The sequence below is a fragment of the Monodelphis domestica genome, chromosome 2 (assembly GCF_027887165.1).
Source record: "Monodelphis domestica isolate mMonDom1 chromosome 2, mMonDom1.pri, whole genome shotgun sequence".
In the NCBI taxonomy this organism is placed as follows: domain Eukaryota; kingdom Metazoa; phylum Chordata; class Mammalia; order Didelphimorphia; family Didelphidae; genus Monodelphis; species Monodelphis domestica.
The window spans coordinates 235,373,526-235,392,196 of record NC_077228.1 but is presented as its reverse complement, the minus strand read 5'-3'; positions in this window follow the sequence as shown (position 1 = coordinate 235,392,196).

Below are 18,671 nucleotides of genomic sequence, written 5' to 3'. Positions count from 1 at the left end.
TTGGGGGCCAAGTTTGTCACAGAATTCAATTTTTTAAAAAACCATTACTTTATATCTTAGAATCAATATTGTGGAATTTGCATACTTGGAGCTAAGATGGCAGGGTAAAGGATACTCCACTCACCAGATCCCTCCATGCATACAAAAAAGAAAAAAGGGAGAAAAAAAGAAAAGAAATTTCTTCAAAACAAAGCTGGAGGAATATGTCTCATTGGGGTAAGAGACAAGAACTCTTAGGGAACACAACATTTGTGAGTATCTACAGAACTTGGAGTAGCCCAAAATGTGGCAACTCTGCTACAGACAAGAAAGCTGCAAAATGGGAAGAAGCCCAGTCTGAGCCATTCCACACAGATAGAGAAGGCAAGAACCCTACAAACTTTCACATGGCAGCAGAGCCCTGAGCTACAGGAGAGCAGAGAGGGAAAAGTAGAAACCCATTCACTCCCATGTGGCAACAGAGTTTTGGGGCTAACAAGGGAGCAGAGAGGGGGAATGGGAACTTCAGGACCCTACTTATTCCCATATGGCAGCAGAGTGCCTGAGGTAGCAGAGCAGGGGACCTGCCCAGCCCAGTCTAATTGGCAGGGTCATGGAATCAGCAGAGTGAGGGTTAAACTAGCCCACAACACAACAGGGAAACGGTATAGCTGGACAAAACAGATGCAAATCTCTCTAGAGCAAGCCATCAGGGCCACCTCCCTGACAGACATACCATGAGAAACAAAGCCAGCCAAGCCTAGACTATGTACCAGAGAAGAGTACTCTGCAAGCTGAAGCAGTCTCCATCCATGCCAGGAACAGAGAAGAACCTCAACAAATAGATAAGGGAACATGTAGGAGGGGACAATTAGAAAAATGAGCAAAAGATAAACCCTGTCCACCCCCCGCAAAAAAAAACCCTGACTGTACAAAGTAACTTTAGTGACAGGGAAGACCATAGTGTGAACTCAGAAGAGGAAAATAGTGCCCAAAAGGAAACATATGAAGTCTCAAAGGGAAGTGTGACAAGTAGTCAAGCCTCGAAAAAACCCCTGGAAGAATTTGAAAAAAAAAAATAAAATTGACAGAAAAACTTACCACCTGGGAAAAATGAAATCTACTCTCCCAAAACTAGAATAACCCCAAGGGAAAGCAAGGTACAGAAATACCTTGAAGAAAACAACTCCCTAAAGAATAGAATGAAACAAATAGAAATGAAGGGGGGGAAAAACACTGAAGAAAACAACTCTTTAAAGAGTAGGATTGGCCAAATAGAACAGGAAACATAAAAACTCAAGGAAGAAAATAACTTTCTAAAAATTAGAATTGGATAAATAGAAGTTAATTAAAAGCTATGATAAAAAAGAAAGAAAACCAAACTGCCAGTATCAACAATGAAAAAGGTGAAATCACTACCAAAGAAGAAGAAATTAAACCAATTATTGGTAACTATTTTGCCCAACTATATGTCAATAAATCTGACAATCTAAGTGAAATAGATGAATACTTACAAAAATATAAATTACCCAGATTAACAAAAGATGAAATAGGATTAAAAGACTATCATAGAAAAAGAAATTAAATATATCATCAAAGAATTCCTCAAGAAAAAGGCTCTAGGGCCAGGTATATTCATAAGTGAATGCTACCAAGCATTCAAAGATATTAACTCCAATACTATATAAACTGTTTAGAAAAACAGGGGGAAGAGGGAATCTTTCCAAACTCTTTTTATGACACAAATATGATGTTGATAAGAGATAAGATATGATGTTGATAAGAGATAAAAACAGAGAAACAAAACTATAGACCAATCTCCCTAATGAACATTGATGCAAAAATTTCAAATAAAATACTAAGCAAGGCAATTACAACTTTATATCACAAGAATCACATAGCATGAACAGGTGGATTTTATACCACGAATGCAAGGATAGCTAAATATTAGGAAAACCATAAGCATAATTGACCATATAAATAACAAAACCAACAGAAACCACAGAATTATTTTAATAGTTGCAGAAAAAGCATTTGACAAAATATAGCACCCATTAGAAAATATTGGAATAAATGGAATCCTCCTCAAAGTGACAAATGGCATCTATCTAAAACCACTAGCAAGCATTATCTGTAATGGGGATAAACTAAAATCCTTCCTGATAAGATCAGGTATAAAGCAAGGATGCTCATATAGTACTAAAAATGCTCATTATGGCAATAAGAGCAGAAAAAGAAATTAAAGGAATTTGAATTGGCAATGAGGAAACAAAATTATCACTCTTTGCAGATGATATGATGGTATGCTTAGAGAATCCTAGAGGATCAATAAAAAAAGGCTAATAGAAATAATTAATGTTAGCAAAGTTGCAGGATACAAAGTAAACCCACACAAATCAGCATTTCTATTTACCACCATCAGGAGATAGAAAAGGAAATTCCATTTTAAAAAGCTCTATATAATATAAAATACCTAGGGTATACCTAACAAAAGAAACCCAATTATATATAAATGTAATTACAAAACACTTCACACAAGTAAAGTGAGACCTAAACAATTGGAAAAACATTAATTGCTCATGAATAGACTGAGCCAATATAGTGAAAATGATAATCCTACCTAAATTAATTTATCTATTCAGTGCCATAACAATCAAACCACCCAAAAATTACTTCATAGAACTAGAAAAAATAATAAATTTCATCTGGAAGAACAAAAGACCAAGAATATCAAAGGAATTAATGAAAAAAAAATATGAAGGAAAGAGGCCTTTGAAGTAATCTTCAAAACAATCTGTTACTGGCTAAGAAATAGAATGGTGGATCAAAAGATTAGCCAATTAATACATGGCCATTAATGTCCATAACAACTTGGTGTTTGATAAACCTAAAGAAACAAGCTTTTGGGAAAGAACTCAATATTTGACAAAAACTGCTGGGAAAACTATAGTATATCAGAGATAAGGCATGGACCAACATCTTGCATCATACACCAGAATAAAGTGAAAATGGATTCTTGATCTAGAAATAAAGGTGACACCATACACAAATTATGGGAACATGGAAAAGTTTACCTTTTCAGACACATGGATAAGGGAAGAATTTATGACCAAATAAGGTACAGAGAGCATTATGAAAAAATGAAATAAATAATTCTGATTACATTAACTTAAAAGTTTTTTGTATAAGTAAAATCAATATAACCAACATTAGAAGGGAAACAACAAATTCGGCTAACAAAAGCTTCATCTCTTAAAAAATAGAGAAAGGAGTCAAATTTATGAGAATACAAAGCATTCCCTAGTTGAAAAATGGTCAAAGGATATGAATAGGTAGTTCTCAGAGGAAAAAATTAAAACTATCCATAGTCATATGAAAAAATGCTCTAAATCACTATTTATTAGAGAAACACAAATTAAAACAACTCGGAGATACCACTTCACACTTACCAGATTGGCTAACATGACCATAAAGGAAAATGATAAATGTTGGAGGTGATATGGAAAAATTGGGACACTAATACATTGTTGGTAGAACTATGAACCGTTACAATTCTGGAGAACAATGTGAATGTGGAACCAGGCTCAAAGGGTCACATAACTATGCATACCCTTTGACCCAGCAATACTACTACTAGGTCTGTATCTCAAAGAGATAAGAGATAAGGGAAAGGGGCCTACCTGTATCAAAATGTTTTTAGAAGCTCTTTTAAAATTTTTTTTTAATTTTTAAAATTTTCACCATGGTTACATGATTCTTGTTGCCTCCCTCCCCCCTCCCTGAGTTGACAAGCAATTTCACTGGGTTATACATATATTATCACTCAAAATCCATTTCCATATTATTCATTTTTGTAATAAAGTTATCTTTTAAAACCAAAACCCCAAATTATATATCTATATAAAAAGTGATAAATCACATGTTTTCTTCTGGATTTCTACTCCCACAGTTTTTTATCTTGATGTTGATAGCATTCTTTCTCAAAAGTCCCTCAGGATTGTCCTGAATCATTGCATTGCTATTAGTGGTATTATTTCAGTTACTGTGTATAATGTTTTCCTGGTTCTGCTTATTTCACTCCACATCAGTTTGTGTAAGTCTTTCCAGTTCTTATAGAAATCCATCGATTCATCATTCCTTACAGGACAATAGTATTCTATCACCATCATATACCACAATTTGTTCAGCCATTTCCCAGTTGAGGGACACCCCCTCATTTTCCAATTTTTTGTCAACACAAAAAAACACAGCTATAAATATTTTTGTACAAACAGAACCTTTCCCATTAAAAAAAAAATCTCTTTGGGATACAAACCTGGATCAAAGGGCAGGCATTCTTTTAAAGCCCTTTGGGCATAATTCCAAATGGCCTTCCAGAATGGTTGGATCAATTAAAAACTCCACCAGTAATGCATTAGTGTCCCAATTTTGCCACATTCCCTCCAACATTTATTATTTTCCTTTATTGTCATATTGGCCACTCTTTAGCAGCTCTTTTAAAAAATTATGTATTTTAAAAAATAGTTTTCCATGGTTACGTGATTCATTTTTTTCTCCCTCCCCTTTTCCTTCCCCTCTCCTGGAGCTGATGAGCAATTGCACTGGGTTATACATGTGTTATCACTTGATACCTATTTCCATATTATTCATTTTTGTAATAGAGTAATCTTTTAAAAACAAAACTCCAAATCATATACCCATATAAACAATTGATAAATTATATGCTTTTCTTCTGTATTTCTACTCCCACAATTCTTTCTGTGTGGATAGCATTGTTTCTCATATGTCCCTCTGGATTGTCCTGGATCATTGTGTTGTTATTAGTAACAGAGTCAATTACATTTGATCATTCCACAATGTTGCAGTTTCTGTGTACAATGTTCTCCTGGCTCTGCTCATTTCACTCTGCATCAGTTCGTGGAGGTCTTTCTAGTTCATATAATAAGCAGTTCATCATTCCTTATAGCACAATAGAATTCTATCACCAATTTGTTCAGTCATTCCCCAATCAAGAGACAACCTATCACTTTCCAATTTTTTGCCACCACAAAGAGCATGGCTGTGAATTTTTGTACAACTGTTTTTTATTATCTCTTTGGGGTACAAACCTAGTAGTGGTATTTCTGGATCAAAGAGTATGCCTTCTTTTAAAGCCTTTTGGGCATATTTCCAAATTGCTTCCCACAATGGTTGAATCAATTCACAACTCCATCAGCAATATATTAGCATTCCAATTTTAGCAGCCCTTTTCTAAAAATTTTATTTATTTATTTATTTATTTAATTAATTTAGAATATTTTTCCATGGTTATGTGATTCATGTTCTTTCCCTCCCCTCCTCCCTCCCAGAGCCAATGAGCAATTCCACTGGGTTTTACCTGTATCTTTGTTCAAAATCTATTTCCATATTATTAATATTTGCAATAAAGTGATCATTTAAAGTCAACATCTCCAATCATATTTCCATCAAACCATGTGATCAATTATATGTTTTTCTTCTGGGTTTCTACTCCCATAGTTCTTTCTCTGGATATGGATAGCATTCTTTTTCATAAGTCCCTCAGAATTGTCCTGGATCATTGCAACTCTTTTTGTAGTTGTGAACAATTAGAAACTGAAGGATTGTTCATCACTTGGAGAATGGATAAACAAATTGCAGTATATGGTTGTAATGGAATATTATTGTGCCATAAAGAACAATAAATAAAATGAGTTTTAAAAAATCTAGAAATATATGGAACTAATGCAAGGTAAAGTGAGCAGAACCAGCAGAATATTATACTGAGAAGGTCTAAACCATTATCAGCAAAGCAAGTGTTCAAGATAACCACAAGGGACTCAAGATGCAAATGCTATTGAAGATAAAGAAGGAAATGTTGAAATCTGAATGAAAATCAAAGTATTTTCCACTCTATTTCTTTCATTAGATTTTATGTGTGATATGTGTCTTCTGTACAGGTATGATCTATATCAGACTATTCACCACCTTGGAGGGAAGGGAGAGAGGGAGAAAATCAGAATTTTAAGATGACAAAAATAATCATTGAAAAGTATTTCTACATGCAACAGAAAAAATAAAATAAATACCGGGTACTGGTTCCAAGACAGAAGATTTGGTAAAGACTGGGCAATGGGAGCTAAGGGACTTGTGCAGAGTTACATAGCTAGGAAGTATCTGAGGTCAAATTTGAACTCAGGACCTACTATTTCTAGGCCTGGCTCTGAATTCACTGAGTTACCACATACCACAATAGTATTCAATTTTGAATACTTTGTTGTTCTTCTTTCCATTCCTATTGTTATCATTTTGTTTTCCAGGTTGTACCTACTTCACTTTGTATCTGTCCATAAAAATCTTCCTAAGCTTTTCTGTAATCATTATTTTCATTGCTCTTGAGCACAGCAATATTCTATTATGTTCTTGTTCTACAATTGTTTAGCAGTTTACCAATTTATTTTCAGTTCCTTGCTGCTACAAAAAGTGCTGCTTTAATTTTTTTTTTAATATTGGCAGATATGAACCCTTTCTTTTTTGCCACTGACTTCCCTGGGGTATATTCTTAGCTGTGGGTGCTGTAGATTGGCAGATATGAATGTTTTTGGTTACTTTCTTCACATAATTTCAAAATGCCTTCCAGAATTAGACAAAGTTAGAGCCCCACCAAAAGTGCATGAAAGAGCCCATCTTTCTACAACTTCTTGAACATTAACTATGGCCATTTTGGGAAGCTTTATCAATTTGTGGAGTAAAAAGAAAAAGTTGTTTTGATTTTCGATTCCCTTATTAGCAATGGAAAAAAAAAGGCAGTAAAAAAAATGAAAGTCTTTCATGTGGTTGTTAATAGTTTGTAATTCTTCAATTAATTAATAATGCCTGATACATAGTAAGTCTTTAATAAATGCTTGCAGATTGCAATTCTTCCTTTGAGGATTATTTATTTATATCCTTTGACTAATTACCTATTTAGGAATGGTCTTGTATATTTTTATTAATTGCTTTTATATTATGGATACTAGACTCTTATTCTTAATGACTCCTTGTCTCATTTTCAATAGTGGATGTTCCAAACATTTTCCTTTCTGGTTATATTCCCATTCCTACACTTGGAGCAGATGTTAGCATCCTACTTTGAGGAAAATATTAACACTAGAAACCTCTCAGCTCCCCTGCTTCACTCCTCAAATCTCAGCATCATCACCTACAATAACTCTTTCTTCTACTTCTTTTGTCTCTAGATAGCCTGATTCTTTGCTAATGCTAATCTAACCATACTCTTGATCATCCCACCTCTCCACTCTTTCTCTAGTCCCTTATTCCAACACCACCATTTCTCAATCCAGTGGCTCCTTCCAAGCTATAGATAAAAATGTTTAAAAAAAATCTTCCTCTGACCTTTTATTTATTCATCTACCTTCTTCCTTTGCTTCATTACCAACTTCTTGGAAAAAAGTTGTCCATGCAAAAAAAAAAACAAAAAAAAAACTTCACGACTTGTTCTGCCCTCAAACTCTTTGTACTTTGTTTATCTTTTTTTTCACTATTCTGCTGAAATGACTGTCTAGTGTTAGAATTAATATTTCTACCCAGTTATTAAATTTTATAAAGTTTATTAGAAAGGGTAGACAATCATAGTTTAAAATCTCATCCTTCCCCTAAGTAACTTGACCACGTGTCGCCTATCCTTCATTTTCTTCCTCTCCCTCCTTACCTGCCTGCTCCCTTCCAATATCCTCCTAAATGTCAAATTCAATGACCCTTTTTCAGTCCTCATCTTCTTTATTTCCTGAAAGTATTTGATACTATCAATCACTTCTAACTTCTGTATTTTCTGCCTCTCCTTGACTCCAGAGACATCCTAAATCTCACTTACTCCAGACACTTCACTACTACCTATATGCATATGTTCAAATCTGTATGTTCAGCTCTGATCTCTTTCCTTAGCTCTAGTCTCCCCATCTTCCTTTCCAAATGGATGTTCCATCGGTACCTAAAAGTCAACATGTTTTAAAAAAACTAAGCTTACTATCCTTTCCCCAAAATCTGCTTTCTTTATTGCCTCTGTTTCTGTTGGGCAGCTTTTTTCTCCCATGTTTGAAGCTTTGGCGTTATCTTTGACTCTTCTCTCTCCCTCACCTCTAATATGCAATCAAGTGCCAAGACCTGTTGACTCTATCTCCATGATACCTCTTTTGTCTCATTCTCTCTATTCACAATAGGATGACTGGTACTGATCCTTATTACCATCTGCCTAGGCTATTGCTATAGGATATGAGAATGTCAAAAATGGAACAGACCACAGAAGTCACCTGATTTAACCATTACCTTTAAAATAAGTAGGATGCAATGGTGTCTAATGAGAATAAGCCTTCTCTTCTGAGTGTGCTACCTCCTTGCTTTTGCTTGAACAAAATCTTTCATCATCTCCTAACTCCTTGTGTTTTCTCTTGACTTCCCTACACCTGGAATTTTCTCCCTCCTCATCACTTTCTTTATATACCGTAGCACAGAGCTGAGAACATAACAGTCACAAAATAAATACTTACTGATTATGAATTACATTTTCCACAAAATGAGCAATGGCTTCCACTTCCTAGGGCTTTCTCTCTCTTTTTTAAGCCCATACCTTCCATCTTGGAATTAATACTGTGTATTGGTTCCAAGGCAGAAGAGTGGTAAGGTACACAGTATTGACTCCAAGATGGAAGGTAAGGGTTAAAAAAAAAAGAAGAAGAGTGGTAAGGGCTAGGCAATGGGGATTAAGTGACTTGCCCAGGGTCACACAGCTGGGAAGTGTCTGAGGCCACATTTGAACCTAGGACCTCCCATCTCTAGGCCTGGCTCTCAATCCACTGAGCTATCCAGCTGCCCCCCAATTCCTAGGTCTCTTAACAGGTCTTCCCAGTTCTATTCTCTCTAAATCATCCCTTACCATTACCAGACTAATTTTCCTTGAACATCTCAAAAAAGTTCATTGGTTTTTGTTGACATTGGTTATTGTCAGTTTCCACTTTTGTTGATTTTTTTTTGAGAAAAATTTGTCTCTGTTTTTGTGGGTTGCCTCGATTTTGTTGGGGTGCCCACTTGACCCTGATGCTAACTTTGTGAAAACAAAGGGTGACCCACACATTCTCCTACTCAGTGTGAGTAATACATGTATTGAAAAGCAAATAAATCCATTTATCCATACAGATAGCAAAATAAATTAAGATAAAGCATACAAAGGAGAATATATACCTGACTATACAAAATAAATGAACTCTTTCATTGGGAGTGAGATATCTCATCTCAGTCAAGTAGAAATTCTTCCATAGTACCTCAGCTGAGAAAAGGGACCTAATCAAGGTCAGCTTCTCTCCAAAGTATTTTCAGATAATGCCTTGATACCTAAGGTCCTTATGGAAGGAGATTCCCCTTCCAAACAATAACCTCTCTCTCCCCTCCTCACTATCTTCCATATGCCAAGAACAGTCTTCAGAAAGGTAAATGCCATGTTAAATGTTCATTTATTTTTTACATTCATCTTTTATATTCATTTTATGTTAATTTCTTATTGTTTTTAGTATTCAACACTATATTCTCTATAAAATTTGTTTTGGGTATGTATTTTGGAGTGTCTAGGACAAATTAATTGGATTTACATTAATTTATATGAAAATAATTGTCTTGGTTTTCGTTGATCTCAGATTTCACCAATCATTTTCAGAGGGATTATCAACTAAAATCAAGGTATGACTGTATTAAATAAATTTATACAAAATATACACAGTAGTAACAAAATTGTCTTGCTTGTCTATTTCCCTTTTTACCTCTTTTGATTTCTTTGTATATTTCTTTTTATTGTTTCATTGATGCTATTTTATTTTATTTTTTGTTTTATTGCTATTACTATCCACCAATGCCCTTCCTGTCACCCCAGAAATCCTTTCTTATAATCAATAGTCACAAAAAATAAGTCAACACATTGACCATCCCTGAAAGTGCATGTCACATTCTACACTTCTGATTATTATTTTTCTGCTAAGAGGTAGGTCATGACTGATTGCTATACTGATCAGAGTTCTGAAGTTTTTCCAGAATTGTTTTCCTTATGTTGTTGTAGTAAAAATGCAAATTGTCCTCCTGATTCTACTTACTTCACTCTGAATTAATTCATACAAGTCTTTCCAGGTTTCTCTGAATCTGGCTTATTGATCCTTTCTTGTGATATAATACTATCCATTTACATGTATATACTATAATTTATGCACTCATACCTAACTAATGGGCATTCACTTTGTTTCCAGTTTTTCTACAACAAAAAGAGCTACTTTGTTTTTGTAGAGATGAGTTCTTTTCTTTTGTCTTTGACCTCTTTGAGGTATATTCCTAATTAGTGTATTTCTGAACAAAAGGACAAAGATAAAATGTCATAGTTTGGTGAAAGGTTATAGTTCCAAACTGCTTTCCAGAATAGTTGAATCAATTCATGACTATCAGTTGTGCATTAGTGTGCCTGTCATTTGACTGTCACTCAATAAATGTCATTTCCCCTTTTTGGCATCTTTGATGTGTGAGGATGAGATGCATTGTTTTAATTTTTGTTTCTATTATTACTGACAATATATTTGTTGATAGCTTGCATTTCTTAATTTGAAAAAGGCCTCTCTGTATCTTAAAAAAAAAACACTTACCTTTTGTCTTAGAATCAATATTATGTATTGGTTCCAAGGCAGAAGAGGGATGAGGGATAGGCAATTGAGATTAAGTGACTTGTCCAGGGTCACACAGCTAGGAAGCATTGTAGGTCATATTTGAACCCAGAACCTCCCATCTCCAGATCTGACTCTATCCACTGAACCACCTAGCTGCCCTCCATATCTTTTGACCATTTACTTATTGTGGAATGACCTTTGTTTTTATATATTTGTATCAATTCCCTATGTAACTTGGTTATCAGACCTTTGTTACAGAAATTACATAAAGAAATTTTCCACCTTCTAATTATGTGGATTATACTTGTAAAAAAGTTTTCCCAGTGTAATTGTAATTTAAATTGTCCATTTTATTTTCTATTATCCTTTGTTTAATTAAGAATTCTCTCCCTATCCAGTTGTAAAATGTATTTTCCTTCTTTAATTTGTTTACAACAGATGAAGACTATACCTATGATTTTATTGGTATAGGAAACTGATATGAGAAACTCTCAATATATTTCTATAACTTACTTAACAACATTTCTATAACTTAAAGTATTAGAAAGCTTACTTTGATATTGAGAATTTGAGTAGCTTGCCCAAGGTTGAATATCCAGTATACACTAGAGTAGGTACTTATATTCAATAGTTCCTGGAATTGAGTCCAGTTCTCTTATTTATGATATGACCTTATATTTTTAAGTTAGGGATCTATCTAGAGCCTATTCTAGCATTCCAAGAAATTCTTTTAGTTTTAAGGAGTATAGAATTTTCTTTGGGACTCAGGGTGGGGCAGGAAGTCCTCTTGGGCTCAATGAGCCAGCTGGAAGGATGCACCTAGTTCCCTTCTTTGGTCAACAACCAAGTTCAAATGTTTGGAGCTCAGGTTTCAAGGGATGGAAGCAACTACCTTTGTCATTCACGTGTGTGTGTGTGTGTGTGTGTGTGTGTGTGTGTGTGTGTGTGTATGTGTGTGTGTGTGTGTGTGTGTGTGTGTATGAGAGAGAGAGAGAGAGAGAGAGAGTGCATATACACATGTATTCTGTGGTTATAGTATGCTATGGTAAGGCCAAGGTGTTGAGCTGGATCCTTGCAGGAATCTGTTAGTTCTGTTTTCTTCTATGGTCAGAGATCATATTTCTCATTTTAACACAGGATAGTGTATTGGCAGGAATACATAACTGGAATTCAGGAGATCTGGGTCTTAGTCCTGGCACTGCTGCTAATAGACTATGTGGCGATTGAGAAAGCAATTTCTACTCCCAGGGCTCTCAGTTTCCTCATCTATAAAAAGAAAGCGTAAGGCTAGACGATCCTCAAGCACTCTGCCAGTGTTTGACATTTTGCTAAATAGTGACAAAATGGTAGTCAGAAAGGCCACCTTCTGAATTGGACCTGAAACATAAGATAAGCCCAAAGTAATAAAGGCATAGGAGAGATGCTCATACTTATCCAAGAAAAGCCACTGATTATATTTGGCTCTTCCTCAGTTCCCAGAAGCTATAGTTGCTTAGCACCTTTGCCAAGGACACACACTTACTTTGTCATTTCCCCCCTACATTGGTTTCATGTTATTTCAAGGCATTGGGTCAAAAGTCCCACAGTGGATTATTAGTTCTTATAAAGGAACAGCATGCTTTTCCTGCTGGTCAGGGTTCATCAATCTGTTAGTATTGTATCCCATTTTAGAGTGGCCATTTTCTAATATTCTTTTGAAGCCTTTTCCATACTCTGCAGCCCACCTCCTGCTTGTGCCTTTATATAGACTAGTCCTCCTTCCTGAAATGCACTCATTCCCCTCTGCAGAATATTTATTCATTTTCTTCAAATTATACCATTTATACCTTGTGCCATTTCTTCTGAGAAGTTTCCCCCCCCCCCTTCTGATTCCTTTGACTGGCAGTATAAATTCCCTCCATAAATGATCATGTATATATTAATTTACCTTTTGTATCTTCCTGATATACAAGAGAGGGACAGCAGAGACTATTCATTTTGTCTCGGTAACCTGTTTTCAAACTGTATAAATATAGTCAGTGCTTATCAAGTACCTGTTGGACTGGATATGGTGAAAATAATTGCTTAGATTCCTATAGTATTTTAATATGAATAAACTGCTTTCTACAAAACAACCCTATTAGTAAGGTATAGAAAGTATAAGAACCTCTAATTTACAGACAAGGCGACTGAGGCTCAGAGGAATTAAATCATTTAAATTAATTAATTAAATTAGATGAGCTAGTAAGAGTTGGAAACGGATGCTTGACCCCAGTGACTTGGTTCTAAAACCAGTACTTTTTATTTTTTCACTATGGTGTCCCCAATGAGGGCTGTGTGTGAGCTAGAAATGCTTGATGGCTTGTCATTAAACTATAGATCACCTCGAACCAATTGGGAAAGTCTCCTTGCAATAATACCTCTTTAGTCTCCCAGGCATTATGGTCACCAATATGGGGAGACAGGACTAAGAGCCTCCCCATATAGTTTACCTTTTCTTTTTTTTTTTTAACCCTTACCTTCTGTCTTAGAATTAATATTAAGTATGGGTTGCAAGGCAGAAGAATGGGAAGAACTAGGTGATTGGAGTCAAGTGACTTGTCTGGAATCACACAGCTAGGAAGTGTCTAAGGCCAAAGTTGAACCCAGGACCTCCTGTCTCCAGACCTGGGACTCTAGCCACTGAGCCACTTAGCTGTTCCACGTTTACCTTTTCTTTCAAGATTTAAAAAATACCAAATTACGCTTAATGGGAGGGGCTGACCTATAGTATATTGCTGTTGGGTATGCACAAGACAATTTGTAAAGCAGCAGTTCTGTCATATTCTTGTTACTATTTTATAAATTCTGTGTATAGCAGGAGTCCTTACCCAGGATCTATGGATAGATTTTAGGGGGTCTGTGAATTAAAAAAAAAATTTTATAACTATTTCAATATAAATTATTTCCTATGTAATCCCATATATTTTATTTTGTATATTTACCAATTTTTCTGAGACAGAATCCATACCTTCAACAGGCAAAGAATTCTCACTGTGAAGGATATATTGGGTGATGAGAAATACAAATAATAGAAAATATTGAATGTCTGTGACAAATTCCTCCCTTTTGCTATTTCCTCCCACCCCAATCCCAGTGAGTTTGACCAGGTGTCAGGATTTTCCCACAGAGAGGTATAGCCCCTGAGCCATCATTCTCCCTCACCAGACTACACTGAAGTCATTAACATCTGTCTTGCATCAGCTGGCGTCAGCAACATGCTCCCTTCTCTGTTTCTTCTCCCTGGCCAGCCCCCGGTGCCCTAAGAGCATTCTCACTCAGCTCCCAGCTCTACTTTCTTTTCCCACCAGTCACAAATATGTAAATACACCCGGCAACTTGGAGCCCTGACACCTGCTGTCATTTTCCTGGGCCACTGGGAAAATGCTACTTCCTCTCATGACCTAGCAGCGGGCTGTGGGAGCTAGGGATAACAGTGAATTGCCAGGAAGGTTGTATTTCACCTTGAGCCAAGAGGGGAACCCTCCTTGCATCACCTTCATCGCCTCTCCCTCTTCCCATTGCATCATAATGTTCTTCACTCCTGCACCAGCAGCCTCCCTTCTCCCCACCATTGCATCCCTCAGTGCTTCATTACCTCCAAATCAGGATGGGACCCTGGGAGTCCTTGATCTTATGCCAGGCCAGATCAGGACTCCTGTGGCAAGTAAGAAGCTTGCCGGCCTCAATCCCCTAAACTCCCTAAACACCTGCTCTCCTCTGCTCACACAGACCTGGATTATGAGTTTGGAGAGATCAGGTACTTTGCTTCCCCTTGGCTTCTTCAGCCAGCTCCCAGGAAAAGGCTCCACATACAGTATAGAACTCAAGCCGCGCTGTCAGCCTAACTTCCCCAAGTCTCCTTCAGCCCACTTCCTGTTCTGCTAACCATGAACAAGGCTCTCCCTCCCAAGAAAGAAAATTCCTACGAAAACACAATGAAAAGGGAAGAGAAGGCTTTGGTTACTATTCTTTCGGGCTCGCTTCCTGATTTCTTATGTAGTTCTATTTCAATGCAGATCTTCATACACTCCTTTATTAGGCTCTGGGTACTTGGAGCACCATCAGGTATCCAGATGACTGCCATTTCTGGCCTCTTCGACAAGAGGTGAATAAGATGCATCTCTTAGGCTGTTGCTTTCTGGGGAGGGTATTTCTGCCTTCTTCAGTCCCTCCCCCTTGCCTGGGTTCTCCCCTAGTACACAAACAGGAGGTCCCTATAGAAGCCATTAGATGCTTTTCTCTTCTAAGAAAAGGCTGCTTTCTGATTTCATGTTGCCCACTGGGACCCCAGGGTGGTTCCCTGGTGTCTGGTAAGATTGGTAAGATATTGCACCAGCTTCAGAGAATGAGGTAGCTAGGAGCAGGTAGGGACCTGTAAAATCACACCAGAACAGTATACTTTTGTCAGTTGGGTCATTGGAACAGTTAAAATATTCTTTCTTAAATCCAGAAGAAAGCATATGATTTATCACTTGTTTATTATATGGCTATATGATTTGGGGTTTGGGTTTTCAAAAGAATAATATGGAAATTGGATTTGGACAATACATGTAAAACCCAGAGAAATTGCTTGTTAGCTCTGGGAGCAGGGAGGGAAGAGGGGAGGGAGACAACATGAATCATGGAACCATGGAAAAATACTTAAATAAAATTTAGAATTAAAAATAAAATAAAATATTTTTTCTTGGCCAGGATCTGAAAACTGACAACTTACATTTAGCAGACAAGGAATGTCTTCTCTTCTCTGTCATTCTCTAGACCTACTTCCTCACTTACAAAATTTAAATCAGAACTCACAACCTTCCCTTTTTAATATCATCCAGCATTGACCCTTCCTTTGCCGTGCATTCTATCGGTATTGTTCTCCCTCCATGGATTTGTACTTGTTTGCATTTGACTTGGTTGCATGTGGCATATAAATACCTCTCCATAACACATAGGGTAGCTAAAAAGCATAGAGAGCAAGTGTTTCATGTGTGTAGGTCGTATGTATTTTAGTACAAGGCAATTCAGGGGATCCACTGAGTTCTTCCCCCTTCCCCAGCCCACTTGATGAGATTTTAGAATGTAATGGGCAGGTAAAAGTGACAATGAGATATAAAGGCTTTGTCTCTGGACTTGAATTTTGGACTTGAAGTAGTTGCATTTGCATCTTGTAAAAGATTATATCCTTGATTTTGAATGGTTTCATATACAGTGTGAGACATTTTCACTTATACTTGTTATTGTTGCTGTTCAGTCACGTCTGACCCTTGGCAACCCCATTTGGAGTTTTCTTGGTAAAGCTAGTGGAGTGGTTTGCCATTTCCTTGCCTTGCTCACTTACAGATGAAGAAACTGAGGCAAATAGAATCAAGTGGCTTGCCCAGGGTCATATAGCTAGCAAGTGTCTGAGGTCAGATTTTTTTAAAACCCTTACCTGCCATCTTAAAATCAATAGTGTGTATTGGTTCTAAGGTAGAAGAGCAGTAAGGGGTAAGCAATGGGGGTTAAGTGACTGGTCCAGGGTTACACCAGCAGGAAATGTCTAAGACCAGATTAGCCCAGGACCTTTTATCTCTAACTGGCTCTCAATCCACTGAGCCACCCAACTGCCCCCCAGTGAGGTCAGATTTGAAATTGCAAAGATGAGGCTTCTTGATTCCAGAACTGGCACTGCCCTTGTATAGACTGGCTTATTTACAGATCATAAAGGGTGAGAAACTGGGAGTAAATCACTACTAATAAAGAAAGGATAGCTCTTTTATGAGATAAGAATAAATTTCTCCATCAACTTGGTGAATTTAAGAGTGATTAAAGGATCTGCCTTTAGCGGTCTTTAAAAAGCAAGCTGGTTGGGGTTTTTGGTCATTTCTGAGAGATTCATCTGAAGAGAGACAAAGATGGATGAAGATTCCAGTTCCTGAAAAGAAACAGTGCAAGATAGGGGGAAGAGATTTCTCTTTCCTCTTCTGTCCCATTGACAGTGTTTTCTTGCAGCAGAGCAAGTCATGTGGGAGGAAAAGTCACATCTGGCAGAAAACAGGCGCAGAGTCTGGAGAGTCCAGAGTGAGCTGTGTAGCAGATATACTACATCCAGAGCAATAGCAAGTGTTGTGAAGACACTGAGAGAAGACAAAATATATTCTATCTATGCCAGAGGCAAGAGTTGCCTTGATCATGTGTACTCCCAATGAGTAGGTAAGTCCCTATTTGTGGACTTTGTGTATGTGTCCAGTCTTTACAATGCACCTCAGGTTTGTGGAAGGATTGTTTTGTAGTTATTCTTCTTAGCATGCAATTTCAGCAAATGCCTTTGCTTTTAATGAACAATGTCTTCTGGCTGACTATTAAAGGCAAATGGATTGCTTGGGGCTTGTGAGTTTTGCCCCTTTAGTTTTAGGAGCAGGCCCACAGGATACACTATAATACACAGAATACACTAAACCTGGGGTTGTCATTTCCTGAGGGACCCAATATGTAAGTGTGAGTAGGGGGTTTCAGCTAGGTGGCAAAGTGCTGGGCCTGGAATCAGGAACTCATCTTCCTGAGTTCAAATCAACCCTCAGACATTTACTAGCTGTGTGACCCTGGGCAAGTCACTTAACTATATGCCTCCATTTCCTCATCTGTAAACTGAGCCAGAGGAAGAAATGGCAAACCACTCTAGTATTTTTCCCAAGAAAATTCCAAAGAGTTGGACACAACTGTAAAAAAAATGACCAAATAATAACAAGGTGGAAATGAGGAAGGAGAGAGACAGAAGAAAGATAGGACCCTGAGATCCCACTGACAACTTTTGTAGGCTCATAGATCTTAAAGGTGGAAAGGATACCTAGAAATCACTTGGTTTAAAACTTAGCCTTTGAGTAAGTCAAGTATTATCCCCAAGTTGAAGTCATTGAACCTAGGAGAGGCTAGGTCACACATCGAGGTGTGGCTTAAAATTCACGCCCTTTGACATTTTTATAAATGTTTTTGCTAGTCAGTTTTTGCTAGGAAGAATCACCTTTCCTAACAAGTCCAATTCATATATAGTTGGGCATGTTTTAGGGGGGATTCCTTTCATGTATGGTTCTAATGCTAAAATTCTATTATTCTTTTTCTGTGCTTGATTACTCCATTTACTTAAGTATGTCACCTCTTATGCTCACATTTCCATAAGAGCTCAATGGATCTGCATTATTTTCTTTTCACATGTGTCTACCCTGAACCCAATTTCTGTTTCCAGCATGTTCTTCAGAAACTAATATAGAAGGATCAGGTATGGAGGGGCTGCTTCAGAATGCCCATTGGTAGCCGGGACATACATGGAATCAGAGAACCCTGGAATATGGAAGCTAGAAGGAACCTTAATTGTTATCTAATTCAACCCTGCTCATGAGAAAACCAATGCCTAGATTCAATGATTAGTCCAAAGTCACAAGAGGAAGTAGCAAAGCTAGGATTTAAACCCAAGTTCTTGGACTCCATATGGAATACTTGCCACTAGAAACATTTCAGAAAGGGCACCTTCCTTTCTCTCCTCCCATGCTGAGAACAACCTGCTCTTTTGGTACTTTTTGGGCTTGTGCTGGCCTTTATTTATCTCTTCTCTCCTCTGCTATCCCCTCCACTGTACAGGTGGGATGTAGAGCAGGAGTTATTCCAAGCAGACCCATGTCTTCCCAATACCCCATGAGGTGTGGCTTGTAGGGACAAAAACTATGGACAGAACTAATTCAGGGGTTTATCCCTATGTACAGTAAGGCTCATTGACCTACAATGGGAATATTTGTGGGGTGTAAAAGTCTCTGCCTTTTGGCAATGGAGTTCAAGATATAATATAAATGGAGGGCTGTATTTTTGACTCAGCTCATGTTATTTTTATGCTCTATGCACTTCTTGTCTCCAAACTTTTGAAAATGGTTCTCTGCTCTCCCAAGAACCCAACAAAAAGCACCACTTTTTATTCATGTGCAGGCAGGGTAAAAGTATCAGGAGTGACACCATATTGTAAGT